This window comes from Hyperolius riggenbachi, chromosome 8, assembly GCF_040937935.1.
Source record: "Hyperolius riggenbachi isolate aHypRig1 chromosome 8, aHypRig1.pri, whole genome shotgun sequence".
In the NCBI taxonomy this organism is placed as follows: Eukaryota; Metazoa; Chordata; class Amphibia; order Anura; family Hyperoliidae; genus Hyperolius; species Hyperolius riggenbachi.
In genome coordinates, this window is record NC_090653.1 from 119,274,150 (window position 1) to 119,295,403 (window position 21,254).

Genomic DNA, 21,254 nt, shown 5'->3' on the forward strand with positions numbered 1-21,254 from the left:
CTTCTCTCACTATTGTAGGCAAATGAGTGAGTGTAATGGCCAGCGCTCCCTGCCTTATATATGGGGGGGAGTGGCTCCAGGACTGAGTGTAACCTGATTGGCTACAATGTGCCTGCTGTCTGTGATGTAGAGTGTCAAAGTTGACCCTAATGGAGCATTATGAGGGCAAACCGAACTTCCAGGAAAATTCGCCTTCGCCGGCGAAGGCAAACCACCCAAAGTTCGGAACCGTTCGCCGCCGATTCAGCGAACCTTTCAGGCCATCTCTAATTGTAATAAGTAGTGATAAAGTTATTGGTGAATGAATGGGAGGTGACAATTGCTCGGATGCATAAGGTGAAAAAACATTGAAGGCTAAAGTGGTTAAAAAAACATAACACTCCTGTTAACACAATAGTGCTAAAAAGTTTTATTTTTCTATCTCTCTCTTTCCCTTCTCTTGTTCTCTCTCTTTTGCTCTGGCTCTCTCACAGAAGTCCGGGGTCAAATCTGGATTCTTCCTGTTTAGTAAGTCAGCACCTGTAAGGAGTCCTTGGGCTAGACTCCCTAACACTGCTACTGCCTACTGAGTGCACCTTAATGGCTGCAGCTCAAGTGCTTTGGGTCCACCAGGATAAAAGCGCAATATTTGTCTTGTCTTGTCTTTGATGAAGCTATACAAACCAGATTTTATGTTACACTGTTGTTTACACACCACACATAGATTTGCAGCCCTTAAATAAAAAAATAAAAATGCGTGTAAAGAATATCATAATAACTACACATGCTAGTAACTGCATAATGCACAATGATCTTTGTGTTTATTTTGCTTTCAATAAAAGTACAGGTAGCTGTTGACACAGTTTCATGAGTTGTACCTAAATCTGCACAAGAATGGGACACTGCATGTACTTGTTTGCATAACTTAGTAATATTTTCTTTTCTGTACAAAGCCTTGACATACTTGAGTTAGTTTTTAGGAAGACTCAATGAAGATTCAATAACAAGACAAAATGTTCTAACTGTGTAATGTTTTGGTAAATGGTTCTTCTTTCTGATCATTTGGAAACTATAAAAGTAGAAGATATATTTAGATTTCAATTAGCCTGTTTGAAAAAGAATTGTTGATTCTAGCAACATTTCTAGAAAAAAACAAAAACAATCCTCTGCAGAAAACGATTCTGCAACAGCTTTTATCTGTTTTTAGAGATAGTTTGTCTAGAACTTTTTAGTCTTGCTTTCTTTATCAAATAATTGTTGAATATTAATCGATTATAGCATCCCTAGATTTTCTGTACATGAGCAGATTTATCTAATGCTGCCCACACATTAGCAGACTAGTTTAGCAGATAAATGTACTGACAGAACAAGTAGGTTACTGAAAATGATGTGCAATGATGATTTATTGTTTTTAACACTCATCCAAAAGCTGAAGAAAAAAAAATAGGATATTTCAGGCATGTTTAACGTTATCTCACTGCTTTTCACTGCACATTTACTTTAGTGGTTACTTGTACTATTGCTTTATTCTGCTGACCTGACAGATATCAGCCACGTTAATCTCCCACTGTGTAACCAGCATTACATATGGTACCTCATTGAGGTGGATTAACCATCAAAAGTTAATTGACAGGGAATATTACATAAGTCTTAATTGCCTGGAGACATTAAATATACCAACTGATGAAAGTTGAAGGAGCCTGTAACAAGTTTGCAACGCTCTGGATTAAGGATTAGTGAATTATGTGCATGTTTATTACCGTATAATGGATCATCTTTGGTGACTTCATTACTTGTTATTTTAAGTAGTTATAAGCAAACTTTCTGCAGTTAGGTTAACAAGGTGAAAGGCATAAACACAGGTGAGCATGAATCCTGTGAGTGTGTGCTCACCATGATGGGTCAACAAGTGAGACCACATTTCTTAAGGTTATGCTTAAAAAGACTCTGAAGCCTCTTAAAATTCATCTTTTTATTTAATAATCCTCTCCTACACTATCACCCCATCTAAAACGCAGCTATCCCGCGGCAGAACGCAGTGTTTAACCCCCCCCCCAACATCGGGGCAAAAATCCATGACTTTCCTGGTCGTGGATTTTGCTGTCCAGGAAGGCAGAGCTTTTAGCTGTTGCTCTGCCTCCATTTGCGTCAATCCACGTGTATCTTCGCCTCTTCCCCACCCCTCTCAGTGAAAGAAGACTAAGAGGGGCGGGGAGAGGCAGCGATCAGTGCCGATTGACGGGAGTAGAGGCAGAGCTACAGCCAGAAGCTCTGCCTCTACTAGGAAGCGCTCCCCCAACATTGCCCTGGGGATTTGGGAGGATTTAACACAGCATTCTGCCACGGGATAATGGTGTATTATATGAGGTGATAGTGTAGAAGGGGATTGTAAAATAAAAACAGGAATTTTAAGAGCCTTCAGACTCTCTTTAACTTCTTCATGTCACAGGCTATTTTACCCTTACCACCAAGAGTAATTTTCCCCTGTCAGCGCTCCTCCCATTCATTTATCACTGAATATCACATCTAATTGATCTTTATCTTGTTTTATTTATTTATTTCTTTTTACACAAATTAGGTTTTTTGTGGGTGATGCTTGTTTTCAATAATTACTTTGTTTTCTATGCATTTTGTGGGGAGAAGCAGGGAAAAAATACACTATTTCTCCAATTCCACCCTCTATAGTTTTAAAATAAACAATAAACAATGCTACTGAAAATAAAACCCACACATTTTATTTGCACATTTGTCGCAATTATTTAACATTTAAATGATGTCCCTAGTGCAATGTATGGCGACAGTATATTATTTTGGATATAAAGGAACATTTTTGTACCCATCAATAATTACACATAAAGATGTAGCGAATATCAAATTTTTGGTTCGCGAACATCAACCGCAAATTTTCATAAAAGTTTGTGAACAGACTGTTCGCAGCGGGCCCCATAGACTTTAATGGCTGGTGACTTTAGCTGTTAATGTGCTAGAAACACCAAGTTTGCAGGGTATGTGGAGAGGAGAGTGACTACAAGAGGAAAAAAAACTATTTTCAAAAAGACCTTATAGTTTTTGAGAAAAATTTATTTTAAATTTCTCCTTGACCATGGGGAAATTAAATGCCCACCAACTTTAGCAGTTAATAGCAAAGCCCTCTTAGGGGCTACAAACACTTTTTGCAGGAAATGTTAAGAAAAGCAGTGTGAACAAGAGGCAAAAAATATTTTTCAAAAAAGACCTTATAGCTTTTGAGAAAATTGATTTTATTATTTCAAAGGAAAAATGCATACTTTTAAATGTGGTAAATGACAGTTGTTAATGAAGCAAAACCTGCCAACTTTAACAGTTAATAGCAAAGCCCCCTTACATCCTAGAAACACCAAATTTGTTAAAAAGATAGTGGGAAAAAATATTATTTTCCTATTTTTTAAAGTGTTTTATTTTTTATGTGCAGAGTGTGGGAAATTTAAAAAAATGATGCGGGGTCCCCCCTACCCAGCATATTTAACCCCTTGTCCTCCATGCAGGCTGGGATAACCAGAATGCAGAGCCTTTAATTTTTGGCGGGCATTTAATTCTCCCACAGTTAGAAGGAGTATTTTAAAATCAATTTTCTCAAAAACTATAAGGTCTTTTTGAAAATGTTTATTTTCCTCTTGTAGTCTTTGTCCCCCTCTACATACCCTGCAAATTTGGTATTTCTAGCATATAAGGGGGCTTAGCTATTAACCATCAAAATCAGCGGGCGTTCCATTAAAAGTCTAGGGTAAAAATGCGAACACTATTTTTTTTTTAATTGCGTTCTAGGCAAACGTCGAACAGCAAATATTGGCAGAACACTGCTCGCCGGCGAACTGTTTGGGCCATCTCTAATTACAAGTCCATAGTTGCTAAAATAATAGTAATAGACCCTATAAATATATATTATCTATACATACATATTCAAAAGTTCAGACCATAAGGTTATGTATTTTTTTTTCAAATTGTCCTTTTTTTTTTTTTTTTTTTTTTTTTTTAGTCTTTATGTTTTGTACGTATGGAGGGGGAGGGTGTTATTAAGGCTTTAATAATTTATTTATTTATTCATTTTTTACTTGAATTATACTTTTTGACTAGATGACATTAAACACTCTCCTGGAAGTTACCAACATGTTTTTTTTTACAATGAGTTTACTTTCACTTGAAGTGATTTGAGGCATGCTCATTCATATCAGAACTTCAATTGGTTCAGGGAAACACTTGTTCCCCTTCACCAATATCTGTCTCTCGTGGCCGCTGGGTACGAGCGGCAGACGTGTACAAGCCCCCGCTGCAAAATCACAGGACATGCCTGTACGTCCTAATCGCGGCAGAGAGGCACAAACTGGTCATGCATATACATCCAGTTTGTGTGAAGGAGTTAAAGTTATACTATATGTAGATGCTCAGAAATCAAACCCACACTTTGGCTACTGTCAATATGCAGACAATCTGAAATCACCTGATTCAGCGATCCAGACCTATGCCCTATGAATCTGGCCCTAAATTCCATTGGGTGTTTGATGAAAAATGTAGTATCTTTATAGTGAGTGAATGATGGATGGATCAGTTTTTGTGATTGCATGTTTGTGTCGGCTGGCCATTCCAACTCAGTTGAATTTAGTTTACAGGTCAGGCTGGGCACTATGGGAAAAAAGTTCACCACTGGCGAACACAGTGATGCTAATGTGCAAATCCTGGTGCAAACTTAATCTCTAATTTTAAAAACTCTATGTTATTATATGTTTTTATTTTTAATGCTAAAGCAGTTGTTGTTGATACTCTTATCTTGTAACTCCCTGAGATAAATCCCATGCACTGTATAATTATAAGACAAGGAATGCATATAAACTTACATAAGAATTTAGCTTGTTTATTTTTTGACAGTTATTTGGAGCTGGGTGGTTGACAGATCATTTAATGGTTTACTATAGATATTTAAAAAAACATAATATTAGATTGTTCTATGCAATTTGCATAAAAAGTACAATTTTAATACAACACCAAATATACTTGTATTACCTTAAATTAATTTTAAATTAGAATTAGAGTATGGCACAACTGTAAACCTACCAAGACAAGGCCATCCACCTAAACTCACAGGCCAAACAAGGAGAGCGCTGATCAGAAATGCAGTCAAGAGGCCCATGGTGACTCTGGACAAGCTGCAGAGATCTACAGCTCAGGTGGGAGACTCTGTCCATAGGAAAACTATTAGTCATGCACTGTACAAATTTGACCCTTATGGAAGAGTGGCAAGAAGAAAGGCATTGTTAACAGAAAGCATACGAAGTCCCGTTTGCAGTTTGCCACAAGCCATGTGGGGGACACAGCTGACATGTGGAAGAAGGGGCTCTGGTCAGATGAGACCAAAATGGAACTTTTTGGCCAAAATGCAAAACGCTATGTGTGGCAGAAAACTAACACTGCACATCACTCAGAACACACCATCCCCACTGTCAAATATGGTGGTGGCAGCATCATGCTCGGGGGGTGCATCTCTTCAGCAGGGACAGGGAAGCTAGTCAGAGTTGATGGGAAGATGGATGGAGCCAAATACAGGGCAAACTTGGAAGAAAACCTCTTGGAGACTGCAAAAGACTTGAGACTGGGGCGGGGGTTCACCTTCCAGCAGGACAATGACCCTAAACATAAAGCCAGGGCAACAATTGAATGTTTTAAAACAAAACATATCTATGTGTTAGAATGGCCCAGTCAAAGTCCAGATCTAAATCCAAATGAGAATCTGTGGCAAGATCTGAAAACTGCTGTTTACAAACGCTGTCCATCTAATCTGACTGAGCTGGAGCTGTTTTGCAAAGAAGAATGGGCAAGGATTTCAGTCTCTAGATGTGGGGGACCGAATAATTACGCACACCCCACTTTGCAGTTATTTATTTGTAAAAAATGTTTGGAATGATGTATGATTTTCGATCCACTTCTCACGTGTACGCCACTTTGTATTGGTCTTTCACGTGGAATTCCAATAAAATTGATGCATGTTTGTGGCAGTAATGTGACAAAATGTGGAAAACTTCAAGGGGGCCGAATACTTTTGCAACCCACTGTATGTTAAGAATAGTGTGTACAAGTCAAAAAAATAATTTTCCAAAAAGACCTTGTAGTTTTAAAAAAATCTATTTTAAAAAAGCAAAAAAATGACAGTTTAAAAGCCATTTTTTTGCATTTTTAAAATCGATTTTCTCAATATCTACAAGGTCTTTTTGAAAAAAAAAATAATCGCATTCACAGTGGGACATTGAATTTAATGTGACGGTAAAGTTGCAACATGTCTGTGTTAAGGGGTAATGCACTGCAAGCAGTGAGTTACCACAATGCAACATTTTTTAACACGACTTTATTGTTGCACTGTAATCGGCAGATAGGGTATAGCATTGCAGTGCGGTAAGCTGCATTATAAGGCTTTATAACGCGTGACCATAACGTCCCCCAGTGAATGCAACCTAAAACTTTTTCACTTATAACCACTATTTTCCTTAACATATGTTGCAATTTTGGTAGCAATAGCATGTATGGGGGCTTTGCTATTAACCACTAAAGTCGGCGCAAAATGTTGTGAAAATTATGCAAAAAATTAAGTGAAATTATAAAATATTACTATTACATGCGAAATAAATTATGATTTTCCCTGAAATTTCGATGCAAAATTTTGATTTTGCTAAATTTTGGCCCACCACTACCCCCCCCCCCCCCCCCTCCATGCACACACAACCACAACACACACCTTCCATGCGTAAGGGTGTAAGCCGCCTCATCTCCATGGATTTGCAGCAGTTTACTCCTTTGGCTAAAACCACAGTGCCACTTTCCATTCATCGTAATTGGTGCATACACATGCACATGCTACCTACTGTTACCGTGGCAATACACTCATTGATTTTTCACATCAATCCCTGGTAGATTTGATCACTCTGATTGAATCTGTTAGAAATCGATGCTTTAATAAGCCAGCCTTATTCATACTTTGATTATTATTATTTATATAACGCTAACATCTTCCGCAGCTCTGTACAGAGTATATTGTCTTGTCACTTAACTGTCCCACAAAGGGGTTCACAAATCTAATCCCTACCACAGTCATATGTCTATTTATGTTTAGTGTAGTGTATGTATCATAGTCTAGGGCCAATTTAGGGGGAAGCCAATTAATTTATCTGTATGTTTTTGGGATGTGGGAGGAAATCAGTGTGCCTGGAGGAAACCCTTAAAGAGACGGGATAACATACAAACTCCATGCAAACAGTGCTCCAGCTGGGATTATATCCTGAGACCCAGCACTGCAAGGCAAGGGTGCTGACCATTCTTGCCACCAGGCTGGCATAGTGATTTTTTTTTTTACTAAAATCATTTGAATTAGTTATTTACACTGAATGATATTGGTCCGGGATGGAACTGGCAGATCGAGGATCGGTAAAAAGTAGAAAACATCACTCCACAGGTTTTAAAGTTTTAAGCAATCTCTATTAGTACAAAAATGCTAGAAAAGGGACCAACATTAAAACACTTAAAGGGCTGGAGTGCTCCGTAACCCAAGTGTGAGGATCCGCGTGGCTGCCTGCGCAGGCAGGCAGCCTTTTGACCACTGTTCAGGTCTGCATTCTGCAGGTCTCTGGAAGAGAGACCTTTTGTCAGTTGTGCAGCTTGCTGCTGAGGAATTTGCATATGTTTGTTATGCAGATTGCCTAGCCACATCCCTTGTGGGCTTGCTCTATAAAGAGCTATGTTTCCCACAGTAAGTTGCTGGTCATAAGAGTTAGTCCTGTGGAACACTCACCTGGAGTGTCAGCCTTGCTCTTTGTTTGAAGATTAGCCTAGAGTAATTCCTGGGACTGCACTAGGCAGGTTTCCCTAGTGCAGTTAGGATTGCATTATTTGTATTGCCTGTTCTGTCTGTCTGTGGGGTGCTAACCAGAGCAGCGGTTGTTGCTGGTAGGCCCTTCTGTTCTGTTGTTGCCTTACTTGGATCGCACTCACTCTGACGGAAAGAGCAGTGGATCGTATCTCTTACGTATTCCTGTTTCCGTGTATCTGTCTTGTCTGCTATGAACGCTTGCTGGAGGCTCGGTGAGGTAAGCAAGCAAGCGCTCGCATCCTCTGTTTTATGTTTGTCTGTTGGTGGTTAGTTAGGCGTGCTTGTCCCTGTTGTGCTTATCACGTGGGGTCCGCGCATAAAACGCGTGCACTGTTGCGAACGAGTGCGGTGTTCGCGTTTAGTTAGCGTTTGTTATTTTCCTTGTCTCCTCATTGTATGTTTTGCTGTGCCTTTGCTACTCTCGTGCTCTGCCTTGCTGTAGCCTTGTGTCACCTCTGGCAATCGCCTCTCCCGCGATTGTGTTCCTACTTCATATCTGCTGTTGTGTATGCACCATCGCGGGTTGGCGACTAGTTTGGTGCACACACATACAATCTGTCCCTTTGCTCAATCTCTTTCAGGGCTATCTTGCCCTGCGTTTCTTCCCTTTGTGCAATTCCTGTCTGGCGTGTGTGACAGGGCAGAGGAGCTTTTCCTCTGCACTCCACAGCTCCCCCTGTCGACAGGAATTTCCCTCTACAGGTGCATTGCACCTTTTGCTGGGTTCCCGCAAATTATACGCTTGTGGAGGATTTCCGCAGTGTCAGCGCACGTCTTGTGCGCTGATCACGGAGAGAATTCCACAATCGTTACACCAAGCACACTGTTAATCACACTCCCAGAAAACACCCACACATTGGTACCGGTACCGTAGCAGCTTGGCTTCCTACAATGTATGGGAGAGGGACGGAGAAATGATGCAGGTGACACTGTAAGTCATTGATCACCAAGCCATGAGGTCACCAGACCTGGACAAATTAGAGGCTAGCAGCGGCAAACAAATGAAGGCAATCTTCACATGCAAGTGCAGGACTTACCAAAGTAGATGTCAGACCGCCCTCTATAAAGCTGTGGTAACATGCACGTTCTCCACTATTCTTCACCGGGCCTCAATCCAAACAGGTTGGAGAGGTTCCCCGGCAATGCAGCTGCTAGCATGCACGCTAGTTTTCAGGTCTTCTGCCGGCTTACAAGACTCCGGAGCGTTTTCAGGATTCAGTACAGGTTTGAGCCCCGCCCACCTACATGTTGCACCCGCCTCTTACGAGCTTCAACTAGGTGTCAAGATAGAGAATCAGGGATGGAGTGGTGGCTGATCGACAGCCTATAGCATTGTACTACATTGTACAGTGCAAAGCTGTGGTTCAATAGATATTAAATGGATTTCCTGCTCAAACCTTTTAAAAGTCTATGCCTAGTGTATGAAAGGATTCAATCCTTCTCTGATCAGATTTGAGGTGAGAGGGATAATTTGAATCTTGTGGCCATCTATAAGTATATGTCCATCTTCACTCTATTGGAAGGGAAGGATAATGGAATGAAATGCATGATGTGTTTCTAATTGAGGTAGGTGAAGGACTTCTACCAGAGGGGAAGGAAGACAAATACACCACTATCTATGTAAAACAGTGATGGATTGGAGGCATGCATGGGAGTTGAGCCAGTCAGTATTGGCCTTGATGTTTGTTGGTTTATTATGTGTATTTGCTTTTAATAGGGCTTTATTTTTTTCTGTGCTGTGTCCTGAAGAATATGTAGATTCTGTATGTATCTTTACCTTGTAGTAATGATGCAGGTGCTAACCTTGAGCTTTATTGCAAAGAACAAAATCCCTGTTGAAAATGGAATGTATCATTGACATTTCTCTTCTCCTTCGTTGCTATTATATTTTTTAACCCATTGAGGGTTATCTGAATAATTCCTAAGGCTTCATCCAGGAAGAATATGCCTAGCATTGGATGTCATAAGAACATAATACTGTATTGTATAGAATACAACTTTTATCATGCATTAAAAAGAAGCAGTTCTAGCTAATTGGCTTTCATGCACAATTACCATGTCTCACTTAAAATATCAGAGGACAACTTCAAGCAGGAAAGCTCCCCATGTAGACATGACAAGACAAGACAAATAACATTTATATCACACTTAAATTCTTGCTGACTCATAGCGCCAGAGCTGCAGCCACTAGGATGTACTCTGTAGGCAGTAGCAGTGTTAGGGGGACTAGCCCAAGGTCTGCTACCGAATAGCTGCTGGCTTACTGAACAGGAAAAGCCAAGATTCAAACCCAGGTCTCCGAAGGAAGTGGCAGAGCCCCTAATCGGTAGCAAAAACAAACCTTTCTGAAGCCACTGCTTGATATAAAAGCACTGCATGTAGAAATGGGTGAGAAATAATGGTAATAGAATATCAGGGATTTTACTGATATTATAATGGTAATAGAATATCAATAATTCTACCAATATTCTATTATCCACTATAGAAAAATATCATTAATTTTACTATATCCTTATATATCCTTACCTAACCCTATTCTCACACAAAACCTTCCCTCTTGATCAGAGCTGGGACAAGGTTCTCCAGCACCCAAGGCTGATATACCAAAGTGCACCCCTCCATCTCTCCCACCCCAGCCTTCACACACTGATTGCTATTAGCCTAAGGGGGGCCCCAGGGCCTTAACCCCCCCCCCCCCGCCAATACCTTAATATCTAGTTATCTGGCTTGCAGTCACTGCCCTGTATCACCTTTTCTTATTTCTCTCTGCTTCAAACACAATAGGAGAATGATAGCTGAGTGAGTTGTGCGCCCCCTCCAACACTGCACCTTGAGGCTCGAGCCTCTCTCGCCTTTGCCTTTGCCCAGCCCTGCTCTTGATGGCTAACACTAATGATACTGTCAGGTGGTGCCTAACACCTAAAACTCCCTTGCTGGGTGACTAACCTTAACCCTCCCCCATGCCTAACCCATATAGTGAACTTAAAGCAAAAAAAAAAAGTTTAACTTACCTGCGGCTTCTATCAGCCCCCTGCAGCCACCCTATGTGCCATTACTGCGCAATGCTCAATGCTCCTCTTTCAGCCAGATGACTTGACAAGTCAACAGCCCCTTTCGCATTCGTGGCTCAGCCGCTTGCGTCTTTGATCGCGCTTCCATCTCCGGGAATGTTCTGCGCATGTGCAGCAGAAAGTTTCCTGTACTGTGCATATGCAGAGCACTCCCATCCATGGAAGCATGATCAAGAGGCGCACAGACCGGGGCTATGCATCCAGTTGAGAGAGGGGTGATGCTGGTGACAAGAGCATTGCACATCGACAATGCAGGCACAGGACGCCTGCAAGAGGCTGATAGAAGCCCAGGTAAATTAAACTTTTTTTGATTCTTTAGGTTTCTTTTAAGACCCCACCCCCCACACCTAACCCTTAATAGCCCACTGTCTATGGTGGTAAATGTAATATTGCAGATCACAATGAAATGTATATAATCCAGGCTCCCCTCCACAGGAGAGGAGAAAGAGATTGAGTAGTAGACTACACAGGAGGTAAGTATGACCTGTATATGGTTATTTTGACTTTTTAACCATGGGACTGGCATACAAACATACCATGCCATTTCTCTCTCATGATTCCAACCTTTCAACCACATTCTTGTTATAAACCATTCATTATCATTTAGCTCCACTCTGAATATTTGCTCTACAGCAGCAACAAACCTTTCTGAATACTCATCTACATCCTCACTTTCCTTCTGCAAACACATACAATTTTTTTCACTGACAACTTACCAGTGAACATTCCTTTCACCCAGTCTTCAAATTCATCCTAGTATTTATGGTTGTAAGGGACCGGTTTCAACTTCGAGTGGCTTCAATTACGACTTCATGAGCTTTCAATTCGACCATAATCTAAATTACAAATTAAATCGCTGTTTCTATTCAAATTCGATTACGAGTCGGAATTACACATTGTATCCGTAATTACAAGTTGTAATTATGACTATATATTTAATTACCAGTTAATAGCAAATAGTAAAGTCCCTGTACATGCTAGAAACTCCGAATTTGCAGGGTATGTTAGGGAGGACAGGGTAAAGAAGCGGAAAACATTTTTTTTTCAAAAAGACCTTGTCGTTTTTGAGATGATTGATAGTAAATTTAGAAAGAAAAAGTTGCTATTTAAATGTAGTAAAATGACTGATAATGTATCAACATGTAATATTTTTTTTAAACCATCTCACATGTTCTCCTCCTTAAGAGAAAGTTTGAAACATGCTTATTTTTATATTAATTTGTTTTTTTTTTATTTGAATGCTTTTACTAGAAAGTAGAGGCAGGTAAAGAATCTCTACAGAAGTGGATCTAAACTCTGGATTCTAAATGAGAAGAGAGGCAGCATAGAAAGTAGTATGACTGATGCCCCTCCTTTTTTGGCTTCTTCAGCTACTGATTTCTATATTCAGCAATAGGGAAGCACTATGGCAACCTTTGAAGTTTCCACAATGTAGTTGGCATTCCAGATACTGTTACACTGCCCTGGCCCCTCATCACCTTTACTTTCTCCACAACACGACTCTGTGATCAGAAGGCTTAGAGGTAAGCATGAGCTGGCAAAATTAGGGGATACCATTCCGAGTAAATACACAGATTTTCCACATGTTTAGAATGTTCATAAAATAAATTACAATGTCCAGTGTTGCAAAGTAGTGCAATGATAGTTTAACAGTTGGTTTAAAAAATTCACAACTTGCTGAAAATGTAAATGTTAAGATACTTTGTAATAACTCGGGGTGATTATAAGAGGCAAACTCTTCCAGAACACTGAAATAGGTTTGTAGCATTTTTTTTAGGAAAGGAAACCCAAGGAGAGAGGAGAGGGATATGGAGGCTGCCATATGTATTTCCTTTTAGGGCCCGTTTCCACTATTGCGGTGCGAAATCACCGCATAATCACCGCTGACGAAATTGCATGCGGGTGCGATTCCGAATGCGTTATTTGCTACGATTTCGCATGCGCTTTCGCATAGGGTAGGGTCAGTGCGATTTAACCATGTCACTGCCTGTGTGAATTTACATTAGTTTATATGGGAAATCGCGGGAAAAACTGCATGCCAAAACCGCATGCGATTTCCCTATTAAATAAATTGCGTGCAATTCGCCTGCATTCCACACGCAAGTGAATTCTGATGGCTCTGCAATGCAGAAAAACATACAGGAAAACAGGCCCATCCACTTGTATTGGCTATGCGAATCCGCATGCAGAAAACGCATGTGGATTTGCGATAGTGGAAACGGCCCTAAAACAATACCAGTTGCTTGGCAGTCCTCCTGATCCTGTGTCGCTAATACTTTTAGCCACAGACCCTGAAGAAGAACGCAGCAGATCACAGCAGATCAGGTACTCTAACTAAGCTAGCTTAGGTTTTACTGCATTAGCCATATGCTTGTTCCATGGTTTAGACTATTTATGCCAGAAAATAAACAGGGCTGCCAGGCAACTAGCATTGCTTACAAGGAAATAAATATGGCAGCCACCATATCCTTCTCACCTTGGGTTTCTTTTAAGTACTGATTCACTGAGCCAGATTAGCTTACTATTATAACACCATTTGCTGCATATTTGCTTTAAATGTGTGGCTCAAAAACTAGTGGAGCCAAATGATCAGGATCACTGCTATATACAGTAACAAGCACTTTTAAAATGTAAATATAAATGGAAACCTCTATATTGCAGTTCATTTCCCATAGTAAGGTCCACTAAAGTACAAGTGTGATTGTTTTGTGTGTGGTTCTTTAAAACACTGTTAAATATTGAAGAAATAATAATAATAATAATAATATTGTGTTGTGATTTCCCTATTGATTAGATTTAGAAGCTTTTAAGAATACATTAATAAACTATCTCCTAATGACAACATATTAAATAAAAAGTTAAAAAACCAGTAAGGCATATACAGCAAGCATGATGGTATATACAGCAATTTTTCAACAGGGACATTAAGCAAACATTGTCATCATGTTTAATTACATAAATCTATCAATGCAGATTTTTTTTTTACAAAGCCTATTATTACATTATTAGCAATTCTTTACATTTTCATGCATTTTAGATTAGCACAGTTGTCAAATAATAATGGGATGATCCTACGAGTTACCCATGAAGTGAAACACATTCCCTGTTGGAAGAGCAGCTGTAGAGGATTTTACCCAGCGCGATATAATTCAGAGCCATATGGACTCACCAGACTGGAACTGCTTGTGACCATTTTTGATGGCTGGCCACTGACTGAGTGGCCTTGCAAGGCTTTCAGTACTTTCTGGAAATTGACATTTATAAGCAAAAATTAAAAAGAGCTTAACATCCATTACTCACTATAGAGCTTTTAAGGAATTTGCAATGCCACAGTATAACAGCATGGAAAAAGGCATAAATGCTAAACGGGTTTGCCTTCCTTTTTGGTTTATCAAAAAAGCAGTGAATGCTCTTTAAATACATTTGCTAAACAGTTAAAAGTAGAATCCAAAAAGTAAGGCTATAATCAGCAAAAGATTTTTTTTGTAACCAGTAAGGCTGAGAATGGAAAAATACTTTATTTGAAACTCCAAAATTTGCAACGCGTTTCACGGGTCTAAGCCGGCTTCCTCAGGCTGTAACAGGAGTAACTTTTATATGAGTATGACCCAGAAAGAGTGCCTCCATCACGCTGGCTCATACTCATATAACAGTTACTCCTGTTATAACCTGATGAAGGAGGCTTAGACCCGTGAAACTCACTGCAAATTTTGGAGTTACAAATAAAGTATTTTTGCTGATAATTTACTGTTTTGAGTCTACTTGAGGAGGAAAGTCCACCACTGCCTCCCCTTTTAAAATGATTTTAAGATTTTTACTCTGCTTTTGGCACCCCTGTTCATATATTCATCACTCCAATATGCAGCTGTGGAACAACATCTGCCAGCAATACTGGAGAGGAAGTTCCAGAGGCTCTCTCCATGATGCCTGGTTCCGGTATACCCATATGAGCACCCCAGCCATAAGAACAAGTGAAGTTACTCCAACCACTTTCTGACTGGTGCACCGTGGCCTAAGTGTGCACTCTTTGCCTTTTTTAGTGCCTTATCCTGACTGGTCTCCACCACTGCCTCCCTTTTTAAACTGATTTTAAGCTTTTTACTCTGCTTTTGGGGCCTATGTTCATATCATCACCATAGTCTAGTCAGGGACATACCTAGAATTCATTAGCCCCCCCCCCCTGCAAAATTTTAGAATACCCCCCTCCCTCACCGGCAGGCCACTTTGTGGGGGGTTTGGAGTAATTCTATGAAGAGGTAACTAGTCAGGAATTAGAAAGCGATATAGAGGTTAGGGTTAGGTGTCAGTGGTGTCAGAAAGTAATTGATATGGGGACAAATTAGACATCAGAGGTTAGACATTCAGATTTGCTGCTATCAAATCACTTTAATATTTATTTATTTTACATTGTACTGATGCAGAGCAAAGCAGGGATTATGCATTCATTTAACACACAATATCACCTCTCTGCTGAGCCTGAAAGGACAGCCCTTCAGTTTCTCTGTCACCTGACACCAGAGTGAGATAAGATCCTGTCAGCAGCCTCCCTGCAGAAGTCATCTGCATTCTTCACTGAGCGCTGCCCCAGTCACAGGACAGAGCCATCCCAGCAGCATTTAGCCAGCATCAGAAAGCAGAGGAGCATTAGCGATCTCCTCCATCAGCAAGCTGAACCAGGAAGTGACTTTCTGCTAGAGAGCACATGTGGCTCAGTGATGCTGGTCGGGGGGGGGGCTGCCTGGATAGGTCTGTCCCTGCCTGGATAGGTCTGTCCTGTTGGGGCAGCGTTCAGTGACTTCTGCACTGACTACCATTGTGTTCTACTTGCACTGTTCAGGCACAGGAGAAAGAAAATACTATGCTCATTTACATGCCGCCCACTCCTGTCTGTCGAGGATGGATGAGGGATCCCATCTTATGCAGGCAGCCAGCATGGGCAGGCCCCTATAAGCCTTCGATGCTTCAGGGGCTATAGTTACACCACTGCATCTAGTCTACCCTTAGTGGAGAGGTGTTGCCCCATTTCTTCCTGTCTGCAGAGAGTGACTTCTTAAACTGAGTGTGGTCGGGTATAATCTCCCCACCTGCCTATACCGTGGTTGCCTTAGTGGTAACCCACCTATGTGAGTACCCATCCTTTGTACATTTAGCTTATCTGGTACCTAACATACTACACTATCACAAGCTCTCAATTATTGTGAAGAAACGCGGAAAAGCCGCCGCATGGACGCAAGATGAGGCAGCTGTTTTCGCGGCTGGCATAGCGGAACGCGGAGAAACGCATAGGCCTGCTTCTCTCAGTGAGGCGGGATGCGGAGGAAATGCCGCACGCTCAGACAGCGTGGCGGCGGATTCCGCATCCCATACAGCAACAACATTACAACACATGACTGGTGTGGCTGGGACTGATAGTCCACACTGGTTTAGGAGGACGCGTGCGTGCGCAGAGAGGCAGGGCTTTTATGGCAGTCAGAGGAGGGTCAGCTGACCAGGCCGGTCAGCTGACAATTGCAGCAACTTTCATTGGTCCAGCACTCTAGGGAGGTGCTAGAGAGCACTGGTGTATATATACTGGGTGCTGGTCATTCCTCTGGTGTCTGGCGTTGCGATCACTACGTGGTAGCACTCAGGCCTTGTCTGTATCTGTGTTCTAGCATAGTTTCCAAAGGTGTTGACGATCACGGACCTCACACCTTAGCGTTAGAAATATTGAACTGTATTATTTGATATGACCTTCTGCCTGCCTGACTATTCCTCTGAACTCTGATTCTGTACCTTGCTATTTCTGATATCCTGTTGCCAAACTCTGCTCGTTCCTGGACTCTGTATTTGCCTCCTGATTCTGTACCTTACTATTCTGATACTCCGTTGCCAAACCCTGTCTGTTCATTGGATTCCGTATCTGTCTCCTGAATCTGCACCTTATCTGTCTGTGTGTTAACGACCTGGCTTGCCCGACCTCAAGAACTGGCCTTACTGTTAGAGGCAGTTCCCAGACCTGTTAGTGACACCCTCTCTCTGGTGTCACTCACGCTCTGTCCTTCCTACTCTCAGCATAGCTCCTCCCCCGGGAGAGTCTAGGCCTACGGAAGGAACATACTTCTGTGCAGTACTCAAAGTATTACTGTTGCACCAAACACTCACTTGTTATCTCAGGTGTCCAGAGGTTAGTAGATATATCTGATTATCGGTGATACTGCAGATCATCAATAATCGGGTATATTCTGTATTCTCGGTGATATTGCAGTTCACCGGTAATCAGACCCTCTCTGTGTTACACCGATCGTTACAGAACGCCAGACCAAAATGCAAATGGATGCACACACTGACCGTCTGGGCGCACTTGCCACTTCGGTGGAAAACATCAACCAAGTGCTGGGTAGTCACAAGACTATGATTGATGCCTTGTCTGGTCCATTACAAACCCTCCAGACAGCAGTGAATGAGGTGCGATCCCCTCCTAGCTCTGACATGCGTTTGCCTGTACCTGAGAAATTTTCTGGTCACAGATAGGACTTCCGCAATTTTAAAATAGAGTGTTATCTTACTTTGAGTTGAAACCCCGATCTTCTGGAACCGAGGCCCAAAGGGTCACATTTATTAAGACTTTGTTATCAGGCGATTCTCAGACGTGGGCGTACAGTTTGCCCACCGGAGACTTAGCCCTCACCTCCGTGGATGAATTTTTTAAAGCCATGGCAGTAATTTACGACGACCCAGATCTTGCTGCGACTTCTGAGCGGAAGCTCAAGCTTTTGCGTCAAGGCAAGGGTCCGGTCGAGGATTACGCTGCCGAATTTAGGAGGTGGTCAGTTTCAGCCAGGTGGGACACCTATGCCCTCTTAGATTGTTTCTTAGCAGGGTTGTCAGATGAGGTCTCAGATCTCATGTTAAGTCTGCCTGAACCAAAGACACTAGAGGAGGCCATTTCATCAGCCATTCGAGTCGATCGCAGACTGCGCTATCAGAAACAGACCCGGGGTAGTAGTCGTGTAAGAATGGTGTCCTACGCTGCGCCTCCAATAACTCCACCTCCTCCTGTCTCGCCTCCACCCGAACCAATGCAGATTGGTCAGTAGAAACTATCCCAAGTGGAGCGAAGACGTAGGATGTCTGAGCAGCTGTGTCTTTACTGCACAGAGGGGGGTCAGAGAGTACGTAATTGCCCTAACAAGTCGGGAAAACGCTACTGCCTAGGAGTTGTGGGGGGTAACACCCTAGGCGCACGACTTTTACCGCTAGAAGATAAACGATTGCTTCTTTCTTGTACTGTCACATGGGAAGATAAAACTGAGGTATCTGAGGCTTTTGTTGATTCAAGCTCTGCAGCAAAGTTTATGGATTTTGAATTTGCAAAGAAATTGGGTATTCCGCTCACCCCGGTAAAACCACCCATTCAGGTTACGGCAGTGGATGATTCCCCCCTGCAAGGTAATCATCCACTGTCTCAGACACCAGAGGTGGAAGTCACTATAGGGGTACTACACACCGAAAAATTACAGTTTTTCGTATTACACATGACCACCTCCACAGTCATCCTTGGCATGCCATGGTTGCACCTTCACTCCCCACAGATCAATTGGACCACTGGGCAGTTAACTAGCTGGTCAACCCATTGTTTCCAGCAGTGTTTAGGGAAGGTGGCATTGGGCCAGACCAGGATTCATCTGGAGGGGGTACCAGTGCAATATTCCGAGTATTCAGATGTGTTCTGTCCCAAGGCTGCTGATAAGTTACCTCCACATCGCCCGTTTGATTGCCCCATTGATCTCCGATCTGGTTGTATGCCCCCAAGGGGTCATCTTTACAATTTGTCTGGGCCAGAAAAAGTGGCCATGCAAGAGTACATTCGTGAGAATTTAGCCAAGGGGTTCATTCGACCTTCCCGGTCGCCCGCTGGCGCAGGGTTCTTTTTTGTTAAAAAGAAAGACAGAGGTTTGCGACCATGCATAGATTACCGGGGCCTGAATAAAATCACGGTAAAGAATCGCTACCCCTTGCCCCTTACCAACGCTAAAATCTTTTCAAAATTAGATTTAAGGGGTGCATACAACCTGGTGCGGATTAGAAAGGGCGATGAATGGAAGATGGCCTTTAACACGCCCGACGGGCACTACGAGTACTTGGTGATGCTCTTTGGGCTGTGTAACGCCCCGGCCGTCTTCCAAGAACTAATTAATGAGGTATTCAGAGAGGTGTTGGGCAAATTTGTATTAGTATACCTGGATGATATACTTATTTTTTCTAACAACCTCTCTTGGCACAGGACACACGTCCGACTTGTTTTGGACAAACTAAGGCAGAACATGCTTTATGCTAAGTTGGAGAAATGCATTTTCGAGGTAACATCCGTCACTTTTCTGGGGTACATAATTTCCACCTCGGGCCTTTCTATGGATCCTGCCAAGGTCTCTGCTGTTCTGGAGTGGCCTCAGCCAGTGGGACTATAATCTCTCCAGAGATTTTTAGGATTCGCCAATTGCTATAGAGGGTTCGTGAAGGGGTGCTCCACGGTCGTTGTACCCCTCACTGGTCTCACTAAGAAAGGGGCAGATACTACCCACTGGTCCCCAGAAGCTTTGCAAGCGTTCTCCACGTTAAAAGACTTGTTTTGTCTCAGGTGTCCAGAGGTTAGTAGATATATCTGATTATCGGTGATACTGCAGATCATCAATAATCGGGTATATTCTGTATTCTCGGTGATACTGCAGTTCACCGGTAATCAGACCCTCTCTGTGTTACACCGATCATTACAATTATCTTTGCTTTTTGTTAAACAAGCATGCTGGAGCGAGCTGGGACTTTGTCTGGTGAGGGCAGTTGTGGTTTAGCGCGTGTGAATGTCAGTGAATAAGAGATGACAGTGGTATATAGGAAAGGGATTTATTTGTTGAATTGCAACACTCTCCCCCACTTCAGACAAGCATACTTTTTTGAAAACCCTAAACAGATGTGACACTTTCCATATTATTTATTCCCTCTTAAATGCTCCAGGAGAAGTGATGACAAAAAAAAAAATTGCTAAGAGTGCAGGCAAGATATATATTTAAATGAAAGGATGAGATAAGTTAAAAGTAATGTAGCCAGTAGAGATGGCCTGAACGGTTACCGGCGAACTTCCGTGGTTCGCGGAGAACCGCAACTTTTCCAGAAGTTTGGTTCACCTCCATAGTGCATCATGAGGGTCAACTTTGACCCTCTACATCACAGTCAGCAGGCACATTGTAGCCAATTAGGCTACATTCCCTCCTGGAGCCCCCCCCCCCTCCATGTGTTAGACCCTTTGAAACATTTTTTCCATCACTTTTCTGGCCAGCATAAGTGTTTCTAGTTTTCAAAGTTCGCTTCCCCATTGAAGTCTATTGTGGTTCGCAAAAGTTTGTGCGAATTAAACTTTTGCGAAAGTTTGCGAACCTGGTTCGCGAACCAAGAATCGGAGGTTCGGGCCATCTCTAGTAGCCAGTTACTTACCCTGGGCTTCTTCCTGCCCCCTGAATTCCTCATGGTCCCTCACCATCATTCTACACTGCTCCTTTCCCCATTGTTCCCTTCTGTAAGCTGGTCGACTCGACGAGGCTCCGTCCACTGCTCATGCATGTCGCTGGCTGTGTGCCTCATGCTCCCATGTCTGGGAGGGTTCTGCACATGCACATTAGCAAATTTTTACTATTTACATTATGGAAGGACGGCCTCGTATTGTCTGTAAATTTGACTCTAGGCAAAAGTCACATTTTTCAAAGCATTGAATGCATGTACAGATACAATTGCTGAAAATTAGGGTTTTGCCTATTTTATTATTATTACTATTATTTTTTTTATTATTATAAGCTAAATAGAATTTATCTTTTTTATTTTATGTTTTAAAAAAACAGGGAAAACATAAAATAAAATAAAAAGACTTTCTGTTACTTTAATGTTTCTAGAATAGTACGGTAAATGACCTAACAAAAACATACTATTTATGTATTTTCAATTTGTAAGGCTCCCTCCTGTAGCGTATTCTGTCCATTGCAGTGGAGCTGCAAACAAACTGTTCTGGCTTATCTGCTTGCATGCTGTTGTGCATTTGCAATGGGTCTCATTGTCATTTGCAATCACTCTGCAGGTCTGGGCAGCTCAGGATGCTGTCATCATTCCACCAATTGCTTGTTGCAGCTGAGCTACGGCCAGATAGCCCTGGGTTTCCTGCATGCATGTTGTTAAATAATTCTGCATGTATTTCTTATGGGGGTCCTTTGCATTCACAGCCATCTAGCAAATGGTAATCAAGCCAGCTCAGGATTGAGTGATTACCATTCAGCTGTGTGGAGAGTTGC

General features: G+C 42.0%; 1 long non-coding RNA gene across 1 annotated transcript in view; it reads right to left on the reverse strand.

Moving 5' to 3' along the window:
* Nucleotides 1-427: 427 nt before the first annotated feature.
* LOC137528300 (uncharacterized) overlaps nucleotides 428-21,254 on the reverse strand; it is a 25,805-nt gene continuing 4,978 nt past the window's right edge. The window contains exons 2-3 of the long non-coding RNA XR_011023352.1: nucleotides 11,655-11,774; nucleotides 428-713 (exon numbers count right to left, since the gene is read on the reverse strand). This is a non-coding gene — a long non-coding RNA (uncharacterized lncRNA). The remainder of the gene's footprint in view (nucleotides 714-11,654; nucleotides 11,775-21,254) is intronic.